This window comes from Lemur catta, chromosome 9, assembly GCF_020740605.2.
Source record: "Lemur catta isolate mLemCat1 chromosome 9, mLemCat1.pri, whole genome shotgun sequence".
NCBI lineage: Eukaryota > Metazoa > Chordata > Mammalia > Primates > Lemuridae > Lemur > Lemur catta.
Window position 1 is genome coordinate 46,330,177 of NC_059136.1, and position 12,127 is coordinate 46,342,303.

Below are 12,127 nucleotides of genomic sequence, written 5' to 3' on the forward strand. Positions count from 1 at the left end.
GCACAGTTGATTTGGGTCAGAAAGTCTAAAATTAAAATTAGAAAACAAACCAATCTACTTTTTTTGTACTGGCAAAATGAAGAGCATTCAAAACTCTTGGCAGCTAAAATCCATCTACTTTGGCAGCAGTAAATATAATACGTTTTTCATTTTTTCTTATTTTGTATTATAGACAGGTTAAATATTTAGCCATATTTTTATAATTATTGTGCATATGGGGGTACTGAGATGGAGGTAGATTATACTGCCCCAACTTAAAAAAAATTATTTCCTGTTTTTTTTTAACTGCTGAATTCCATATGAGCAGAATTCACATTAATAATTCAATGAAACTTATCACCACAAAATAAGAGGTTTATCATTACCAATTAAAGAGGTATCTGGTAGACCTCCTTAATCCAATCCCGTTTTTTAATTAAAAAATTTTTATCTAGAGTATTTAAAAGGATATAAAGTGAATGTCTAAATATAACAAAATATTGAGACATTTTATTTCTCATTATCAAGAATAGAATTAGTTCCACTGGATAATTTCCACCCATGAATTTTTGAAAAATTACTTAATGAGAAGTGGATACCAGTGATTCACAGTAGTCATCCCCTAAAGAAACTAATGATTTTTGCACAGAGTAAGAGCTCTTTGTATTTACTTTCTTGAGAATGAGCAGTAAAAATAAAACCATCATCATATATGGGGTTGATTCTATAGAATTTCTTGGTATTTAAAGAGAATCTTTCATACTGTTACTTATAGTGTTCCTATTTCTCAAAACAACTCTGTAAGATGGCTATTGTTACATGTATTTTACGCACAGGAAAAGTAGGATTAAGAGGTTAATGTTTCGGTAGACATTGGGTGCCAAGCTATACTGGGAAATACAAGTTTTGTCTTTTATTTTCCTGCTCCTTTTTCAATTATCCATGAAATAATTAATTAGGACATTTCCTAAAAATCAACTTCTGTTTCTAAACAGATCAGTTTCTATCAACCACAAAACATTTTAATGTTTGTGGAAATTTTCAATTGGGTATTTTAATCAATAATAACCAAAGGAAACTGGTAATTGTGAAATAGAGCTTTAATAAAATCAATCTCAATAATATTAATTAAAAGTATAACTGTCTTTTATTTCTTTGATAAAGTGTGATAAATCTTAATGTGAATGATTCTGTTGAAATTATAAGTAAAACACTTTCGCAAAAAATATGATGTTTTTATGTAAAAGACCTTCAGAAAACCATTTTCACCTAGCATAGACCAAATTTTCATAGTCATGCAACAGGAAAAAGCAAAACAAAGAACTGCAAATAAAAAACAAGAAGAACTTATGATGCTATAATTTACATAGGTATTAATTATAACTATTACACTACAGCTATATTAGCTCTGTAGTAAGAGATTTCAAAATTTGAAAAGGCATTTTTTTCCAGAAGATATTTTATTAGCTTTCCCTTGATGCTTTGAAAAATTACTACACAATTTAGTGGCTTAAAACAACACACATTTATTATCTCATAGTTTTCACAAGTCAGAAATTTGGGCACAAAATGGCTCAACCGGGTCCTTTCATTAGGATATCATAAAACCTAAAATCAAGGTTTCAGCACAACTGAGTTTCTTGCTGGAGCTCTGGAAAGTTTCTGCTTCCAAGCTCCTCCAGTTGTTGACACAATGTATTACCATGCAGTATAGGACTGAGGTCTTTGCTTTTTTTGCTGCCTGCCAGTGGGGAACAATCTTTGGTATTAGAGGTTACCTTCAGTTCTTCTTGTGCTTTCCATTTGACCCCCTTCCTCTTCAGGTTTGCAACAGAGTAGCAAGGAGTCATTGTCATGTTTTGAATCTGTCTGACTTCCTTTTCTGCCAACTCTTTTCCATTCCACCTTCTGATTTTCTCTTCTTTTTTCAAAGGCTCATATGATTACATTAGGCCCACCTAGATAATCAAGAATAATTTATTTTAAGGTCAACTGATTAGGAAACTTAATTATATCTGCAATGACAGTCTCTTTTGCTACATAAATTAATGTGTTCATTGGCATGATATGTTATCTATGGGGATTAAGGCATGGTGACAATTCTGTCCACCACAGATACCTTTTGAGTTTGTACAAATCAAAGATAAGTCATTCAACTTTCTAAAAGCTGGTGTCCTCCTATTAGTGCATTAAAATATGGAACTTCTTGTGTACTCGGATAATGTTGGCCTGGTTATTCACACATATTCATACACACAGACATGCATAAAGTGCAAGCAGGTTTGAAGAGCATGTGTCTTCTACCTCTCTGCTACGTAAGTGAGATTTGGTGAAATGAAGCAAGCTTTGAAGTCAGTTTTTCATTTACAGACGTGGCTCTTTATTTTTCTAGGTCTGAGGATAAACTACTTAAACTTTGAGCCTCAGTGTCCTAACATATGAGATTGGGATGATTATATCAATTTGCATGTTTCTACAAGATTAGCAATTCTCTCTCTCTAGTATATCCATCTGTCTGACTGTGTTTATGCATGTTTCGTGTGCATGTGTTGATCAATAAAAGGTCATCAAACATACAATGCTATTATTTTAATCTGTATCTATGACATAGTCTTATAAATACCTTATATATAAGGATATCAACCATACTACCTCCCTCCTAAAGAAGCCCATTGAAATGGACAGCTGATAATGAGAGTAGTTTTATCTTTTGCCAGGGAGGGCTATGGTGAGAAAGATTAAGGGAGATGTTTTATAAAAATGTCCTTGTTTGCTATTGATATATTAATATATAGTAATATTTTATGTAAATTGTGAAAATTAAAAGATCTTTTAATCTCTGCTTTCTATTTAAATTCTTTTAATAATCCTCACTCCAGACACCCTAAAAATTTTGTTTGTAAAACTCTTTTTAGATATCATACAGTTATAATTAGGAGTTTAAATCTTTGGCCTTTTATATGATAAGGATTGCTTTTTAATTAAAAAAAAACAAATCGAAGACCCTTTATTCTGTCAGCAAGTGATATTAGCTCCATTTTTAGTTTCTGATGATTGAAAGAAATTCAAATGACAAAAATATTCTCAATTTCAATATTTTTATAAATAATCCAATTTATACACATTTATTATTACAGAATAGTGGTAGTACACACATGGATGACATTATAGATACCAATTATTACAGTTTTTATAGTTTCACAAGCTCCTTAAAATATTTTTCATATGAGTACACCTCTAATATTGAGACATTTTGAGAGAAAAATACTAATGTTTTTAAGAAACTAATCTGTGGCAGTGATTATTGATATAAGAATTATGTCACATAAGACATGCTCATTTACATGAAATTATTCGTTTTAACAAATATAGTTGATTAAAAATTTAAGACCTCAGCTTACTTTAAGGTATATATCTTGACAAATCCAAATAAACAAAATTTAAAACTAAATCTAATTATGCATAATTCTTATCTTAAAAAATATGCCTGAGGCCAAAATGCTTATTTTGGAACATACTTATTAAAATTGGCCACCTATAATGACTATGATTGAAGGACCATTGTTTCAGTAACTCATTGATAACATCTATTTCCTAATCTGCAGTACTGAAAGCAGAACCTATTGCATCTGTCAATGGCTATTTCATATTCTTTACATAAAGTATTATTTTTTTTTAAGACCTGAATGGTTGATAACATTTTTACTGGAGCAAATTAAGTAAACTAAATTGTCAAACTGTTTTACCTGAGCTCTTATTTTTTGTTGTTGTTATCTAAAGTATAGAAGAAAATAAATGCTGATTTATCTTTAACAATATACATAATTTATGCAAAGACTGGTCTGTAGCTTTCCTTAAAATATATTTTCTATGTCATATGATATAGCTTTCTAAAATTGTTTTCTTCCCATCTTCAACAGACTCCATTAAATGCAAAATCAAATGAATTAAGAAAATTTAGATTAAAGGAATTTGATTCAAATTTTTACTATTGTCAAAATAAGTTTACCTAACTCTACCCCAAAAGTTCCTCACCTTTCTTTCTTCTATCTAAAATGTCAGCCAAAGTCTCCTCTCTTAAAGCTTTTGGAGATAAGATTTTGATTAATAAGTTTTCCAAGTTGGTATATGAACAGTTTTTCAGAGAAACAGACAGATGCTAGGGAATGATTTCCTTATGATCCATTATGCTTGAGAGCTGTCAGTCAGATGATGCTTACCTAAGCCTACAATTAATCCGAAGCAGGAGCTAAAACCTATTTGATTCAGTCTGTTTATATCAGCCTACTCTGACAAGAGACCTGCCACACTGGCCCACACTGCAGCAACTGAGATCCTTAAGAGTGTTAGCAGAGCAAAGATCCACTATTGCCACTGCTCACAGGTACACGAGATTATTCATTTGTGACTTTTTTATGTTATCAAGAAAACACAGGTTAAGTCTCAGAAATTTGACATTTAACAATTTATTTGAACTTCCAACTGAAGTGCCACATTGCATTTAAAGACAATCAAAATGAAACTCACAAAGCAAGTGTTTAGTAAGAGGAAAAGATATTATTTTAAAACTGTAAATACAACGCATATAGTTTGATGAAGTTTACTGTATCTGAAAGTCAATGAATGGCTCTGTAAATGAAATAAATGATTAAATGATTAAAATATGTTACACTGTAAATTCTTTAAAAAAACACCTTTTCTACAAAAAAAAAAACACCCTATTTTAAAAAGTTCTGGAAGATTGGAAGAAGGTAGTAAAATATTTTAAGCTTATAATGAGATAGAGTAACAGCTTTCCTCAAGGCTAAGTTTTCTATATTTTCTTAAGTTCTACCATTATTCTTCATGGCATAATTCATAAGTGATTTAGAAATTTTTGTCCAAAAATTATCTGTGGGATAATCTCAAACTACCATACTTTTACATTGTGTATTCTATTAACGTGCAATATAGATAAGTAATACAAAGAAGAAAGATCTTAACATGATTTTTGCAAATAAAGAACTCACTTGTTCACAGCATGTGTCTGACTTAGAGAAAGTTCAGATCACAGCATGAAGAAAGTTTAAAGTTAAAACCTTGTAAACTGGTAAAATACAAAAGTGGAAATGAGGCTGAAGTATACATAAGCCACATGTAACAAATCAGTCTAAAATGAAACTATGGGCTTATACAACCAAATAAACAAACAAAATGAAAACAAAAAAATATCAGAACTATTTATTGGTCATCTCCTCTATATAAGAAAACCATTCATTTATCCACTCATTCAGTTAATAGGGAGGCAGTATTGAGTGATACAAACAAGGTTTTCTGCTTTAATGGGACTTTATTTTAACAATCACCAAAGAATCAAAAAACTCACCTCCTCAGTTAGGATATCATCATGTTTATTGAGTTGACAGTATCTACAGGTTTCCTAGAATCCTCCATTGACCTTTTCAACTAAAACAAGAGTGGAACTCTATTGAATTGATGAGGTCAAAGTTAGATCTTTCTGAGGTTTGCTTATCAGCAAACTAATAAAACCCTTGAAATTATTTAACTTACAACCAATATAAACACAGAAGAAAATATGTTACTGAGGAATTTGTCTGCTATCAAGATATTACCAAATAAAATAAAACAGAAGCCCAGAAAAGCACTATTAAGAAAGCTTCTAAATATGTCTTTTGACTAATACCTTCAAACTTGCTCAAGAAATATAATGATCAAATCACATGTGAGTGGGACTCAGAGCAAAATTGTTTGGATTATCTGCTGTATAAAATATTTCCATCAAAAGAACTGATTAACAACAGCAACAACAATAACAACAAAAAAAACCCACAATGACTTCTGTTGAATCCCTAGAAGCATATTGGGCAAAGATAACAACTACACATTAGAGGTATCCCACAATTTCAAATAAATTCTCTGTTTATTGGCCTAGTCAGGAAAATTACAGCATGACAATATTTGAGGAAATCTTTTGGCCAGATTAATACCTATATTGCCTGACAATAGACCTTTCAGAAGGTGTCATCATCCAGACTGCTGTTGTTTTGAACCTTAACCCAAAGATACAGTTTTGCACTTGGAAATAAAATATATATATATTTTTATTACTTTAGAAATTATTTATTTGTGTCATGTTACAACTATTAACGTGATAAAATTTTGAGATGTAGAGTTACTTTCATTTGATGAAATTCTAAGGTTGATTAAAGCTTTCATATCTCCCTCATTTCATATCCATTATTTTATTGAGCTGAAATGTGGGTGTTCAAAGTCTGCATGGTAAACAAGATATCTATATGTTTTTGAAAATACATTGGAGATCAATTATGTTGGGTTTCCTCAGAAGCCAGCTTTGGAACAAGGATTCAAGCAGAAATAATTTTTGGGGGCAGCCATCCCAGAAACACTGGGAAGGGAGTGGAGGAGTGAGACTGGGAAGTAAAAGCATCCAGCAGAGGGTGTACTATCAAGCAAGTGACCTTTGTGAACCTCTGGGAAATGTCTCTGATTTTTCTGTTATGTCTAAAGTAAGGTTGGATATTTTTTCATCAACTCTAAGTTCATCACAAGTTAAAGTTTACTCGGGAGGCTTTAACTTGCTCAGGCCACATGTAGCAGAAAGTTGGCAGGCAGAGAGTCACAGGTGTTTCTGGTACACAGTCTTTGGTTGGCAGAGATGAGTGCTGAGAGAATAAGGCTGAAACACTCATAGCATCTACACCAGGGGATACATTAAGGTTTTCAAAACTAAAACATACTATCTCTGTATTAAAGTCAGAATAAATATTTTTTTCTTAAGTAAAGCATTGCACATTTTTCTTTACTTCTATTGGCCTTGCATGAAATACAAATTCTCTTTGAAGTTGCAGACAATTTGGGGTATTATTAATATTTTCCCATAATGTTTGTTTCAGAGTTTTGAAAATAGTAGAAACTGAGATGCAGCCATGAAACTTCTTGAAATAAAAAACAGCTCCTCTAATCTTGGGAAAAACAAGTAGCAGATCTGAGCAAAGATCCCAGAGCTCCTGACATCTAGCTTTATGCTTTTACCAAAAACATTATTTTTAATTTAAAATCAAAATTTTATTAATTATAAAAATATTTGATTTGAGTTTCCTTCAAAGATTCAAAGGTGGAAAGTATTCAATCTGGACAAGTTTGCCTTCCCTATTGGTTTCTCTTTTTTGTTATAGTTTAGGCATTTTGACTTACTAAAAATAATGTGGAAATGTAAACCATCTTTATTGGTGAACTCTGGAAAGATCTGAAATCTGAAATTAATCACATAGATACTTCTTTGATGCATTCAGAAATTTATTCTTGCTTATAGACATATGCATTTTTAATAGATCAATGTGCCTATGATGGCTTACATTAGTGGTATTTCTAATTAAAATTACTTACTTAAAAATAATAAAAAAAGAATTTAAGTAGCTGTTTAGCCAAATTGATTTTTTCATTGGAGTAGAAAGTAAAAGTCTCAGATCGACAAAATGTTCTTGCTAAATTCATGCTTATTAAAGGGTCCTTTATTTTTAAAAGCACAATAGAGATATGTACATAGGGTATTAATTTCTAAAAAACATATACTAGGAAAATCACATGTAAAAAATTTATATTTATATTTTATACATGCACACACTGATAAATACATTCACACATAATGCAAGATTTAAAAGAAAATACCAATCAAAATGGTACAATCACAAGTGCTTTATATTTTATTTGATATAATTTTGTATCTCTCAAAATTCACAAATGAGATTGCATCATTACTTAAGTAATTATAAAAAATGAAAGGAATAGTACTTAAGTGGATTCAGCACAGTTTAATTGTAAATGCATTATAGCACATATTGTGAGTGGAAGTGAAAATTGACAGAACTTTTTTGGAAAACAATTTGGCAATATGCATAAGTTTTACATTCTCCCCCATACCTGTATACCTAACAATTCCACCAATAAAATGACTTTTTAAAAAATTCAATAAAGGAATTAATCAGGGAGTGTCTAACAAATAGAAAGAGATCCCTCTCCCACTTTCTAGACTTGGAATACTAAAAACACTTAAAAAAAAAAAGACAGAGAGAGAGAGAGAGACAAAAACAGACTGACAGAGAGAGAGAAGCATTTGGGCATTCAATATAAATAGAATACAGATCCAATTTCTAACTATAAAGTTAGAAATTTTACTAACAATAAAGTTATAAGATCTTAAAAAGACCTATGGCACATCTAGGCAGAATAAAACACAGGAAAATTCAGGGATTTTTGTTTTATGCATTGAGACCATTTACACTCAGATATTAAAGATATTGATTATTTCATTGAAAGTATGGTAAGGGGTGGGCAGGAGGGATAAGATCCAAACACTTTTTGATGCTTGACATGTATAAAATTCTAGTACTGGGTCAGTATATTGGTAAACTGTAGAGGTTACAAAGTGAAGAATTGAAGTTAAGCTTTTTTTTCCTTTTTTTTTTGTCGTATATTTGTTTAGTTTTTATATTTGTGTATTTTGTTTTTTGGTTTCTGTCAGTTCAGCTTAAAGTAGGCTCAGACTCAGAGATTAAGTTAGGAATGAAAAAAAAGATAGCACTATTTTTGCTCCTACAGGTTTAAAGTCTGATGTCAATGTCCACTATACATTTGTAGTTTATAGTAGAATATATCTGAAAGGTGAGCAATTTTATTACCATTCACAACTAAGGAAAATGAAAACCAAGAAGTAATCTTGCCCAATCATAACTCTAGTAATACAAAACTGGTAGTTAAGTCCAAGTTTGATCTGGTCTAGAGCTGGTGCTTTACCAGTTTCTTCAGAGATGGAATATTATGTATCTACTTAATAGTGGGTATCAATGAATGGTGTAACCCCATGTGTGTTGTTTGTTTTGCTATATTAATTCCTCTATTACCCAAAAATATAAGTGAATTTATTTGGTTTTAGTAAGCTAGCAAGGGAAAAATATGTAACATATTACAAAACTAAAATTTTAACTATAAATATGCAATTTTTTGCTGGCTTTTATCCATGTTTACTCATCAGAAGACATCATTCATTAAGAAAATTAATGTGATCAGAATTAACATTTCTCATTTCTAACCAGAAGTCTTAAGAGACAAGACATGGCCCTGCAATTTTTCCTTTCCTCTGACATAAGTAAAGTATTCTCTCGAGATAGGGGCTGCTCCTTTAGTCTGAATACCAAAATGAAGAGGATACGTGGAGCAGTGCCATAGCTAGCCAATGGTTGATATTAACAAGAAAGATAAAACAGTTCTTGTAAACCATTGAGATTTTGGGTCATTTGTAACCACTCTATAGCCTAACAAAAATAAAGTCTGCAAGGTTGAATTGAAGTGGCTAAATAACAAAAAAGACAATACAGCAAAAACAATATTTTAAGACAAAAAGTTCAGAATTTTTCAAAATTGGTAAAAGGTGTGAATATATTAATTCCATTATACTAAAGTCAAAGGAGTGTAAATTAAAAAAAAAAACACACCTAGGCGCATCATATTGAATCTGATTAAAAAAAAAAAAGAAGAGCAAAACTACAAAGTGAGCACAGAGGACACCAAAAAGGTTGTCCATGAAGGAACAAAAAGTGGACTGAGATTGACAGCTGAAGTAGCTGAAGTAATAGAAATACTGGAAGGTAGAGAAATTGAAACGATGTCTTAGACATTTGAAAAATATTTTCCATTGTAGACTTCATACCATTAAAATTATCACTCAAGAATGAAGTCAAAACTGAGATAATTTACCACCAATAGCCTCATACAAAATTAAATTTTAGAAATTACTCTTCTGGCATAGAAAAATATTGCCAGATGGAAGGTAAGTGATACAGGAAGGGATGCAGAACAATGAAAATTGAAACACTTCTCGCATCTAAAATTAGTGATTGATTTGTGTGCTGAGAAAATATTTTTTGATCTCAGAGCTTTTGGAAAGATGAAAAATCAACAGGGATGTGGGAAAAGTGGAAAATAAACAAATGCAACAACATAACTGAAGAAAAACAGCACAGCACACAAATTCTCTAATGACATATATATATAGAGATTTGTTAAGAGGTTATAAATATAAATATGAAAAATAAATTTTTACTTTAACATATTTTTAGATTCATAAGCAGTTGTAAGAATTAATACAAGGAGATCCCATATTCCCTTTATCCAATTTTCCCCAATGGTAATATCTTGCATATATCTACAATGCAATATTACAACAAGTTAATTGAGGTTGATATACTCCATTACTCTTGTTCAGAATTCACTTCTTTTTCATGCATTCATTTGTGCATGTGTGTGTGTGTGTGCGTGCATGCGTGTGTGTGTGTGTGTGTGTGTGTGTGTGTGTGTGTGTGTTTATTTATTTATTTATTTATTTAGAGACAGAGTCTCACTCTGTTACCCGGGCTAGAGTGCCGTGGCATCAGCCTAGTTCACAGTAACCTCAAACTCTTGGGCTCAAGCAATCCTTTTGTCTCAGCCTCCCAGGTAGCTGGGACTACAGGTATACGCCACCATGCCTGGCTAATTTTTTCTACATATTTTTAGTTGTCCAGCCAATTTCTTTCTATTTTTAGTAGAGATGGGGTCTCGCTCTTGCTCAGGCTGGTTTCGACCTCCTGACCTCAAGCTACTCTCCCTCTGCGGCCTCCCAGAGTGCTACAATTACAGGCATGAGCCACCACGCCTGGCCTTGTGTGTTTTTAGATCCATGCAGTTTTATTGCATTTCTAGATTTGTGTGACCACCACCGATCAAGATACAGAACTGTTTCATTATAAGAATTCCTTCTGCTGCCTTTTATATCTATACTTTTCTCCTACAATCCTGCAATGTCTGACAACTATTAGTTTGTTAATCATGTCTATAACTTTATTATTGTAAAAATGCTGTATAAAGGAATCATATATTAGTAGTATGCAAACTTTTGAGATTGGCTTTTTTCCTCTCAGCATAATTCCCTTGGGATCCATCCAAATTGTTGCCTATATCAAGATTTTATTCTTTTTCATTGCTGAATACTATTTCATTATATGGCTATACCATAGGTTGTTTCATCATTTACTCATTGAAAGGCATTTGTGTTGCTTTGGTTTGGGGCCATAATTAATAAAGTTGCTATAAACATTTTTGTACAGATTTTTGTGTAAAGAACAAGTTGTTATTTCTATGGGTTAAATGCCCAAGAACTTTCTTGGTTCTGTGGTAAGTACATGTTTAGTTTTTTCAAGAAACTTCCATACTCTTTCCTGGGTGACTGTATCATTTTACTTTTCTACCAACAATTTGTGAGTGATTTACTTTCTTCCCATCGTTGCTAGCTTTTTGTGTGCAAAATAGAACTTTAAGAAAAACCATCATTAGCAACAAAAAATCTGAGGGACCGTCAAAAATGTGAATGATGAGTTGAGGACAGTCACAGAAAAAGAATCACCACTATTGTAAATTTAATTTTCAATCCATTGTATTCTATTCCCCACAGCCTTTCTATATTTTACAGAGTTCTTTGAGGAGGTCCTAATTGTCAAAATAAGTGGCTTATTTATTAATTTTTTATTATTTATTACTTTTTAAATTAATAAATTTTATTTTTTAGAAGTTTTAAGTTTCCAGAAAATTTGGGAAGTAAGAATACAAAGTTATTATTTACTTCCTGTTTCCACACAACCACAACTGTATAGACATCTCTCATCACAGTGGAACTTTTGTTACAATGGATGAATCTACATTGACACATCATCACCCAAAGTGCATAGTTTACATTAGAGTTCGCTCTTGGTGTTATACATTCTATGGGCTTTGACAAATATACTATGACCATACATCCACCATCACAGGATCATACAAAATACTTTCACTGCCTTAGAAATCCTCTGTGTATGCCTAGCCTTCTTTCCCCTACCCCCTACCCCTGGTAACCACTGATCTTTTCACTGCCTCCATTGTTTTGCCATTTCCAGAATGATATATCATTGGAATCATACAGTATGTAGACTTTTAAGACTATCTTCTTTCATTTGTCACGATGCACTGAAGTTTCCTCCATGTCTCTTCATGGATTAACAGGTCACTTCCTTCTAGCACTGAAAAGTATGCTATTGTGTGAATGTACCACCATATATTT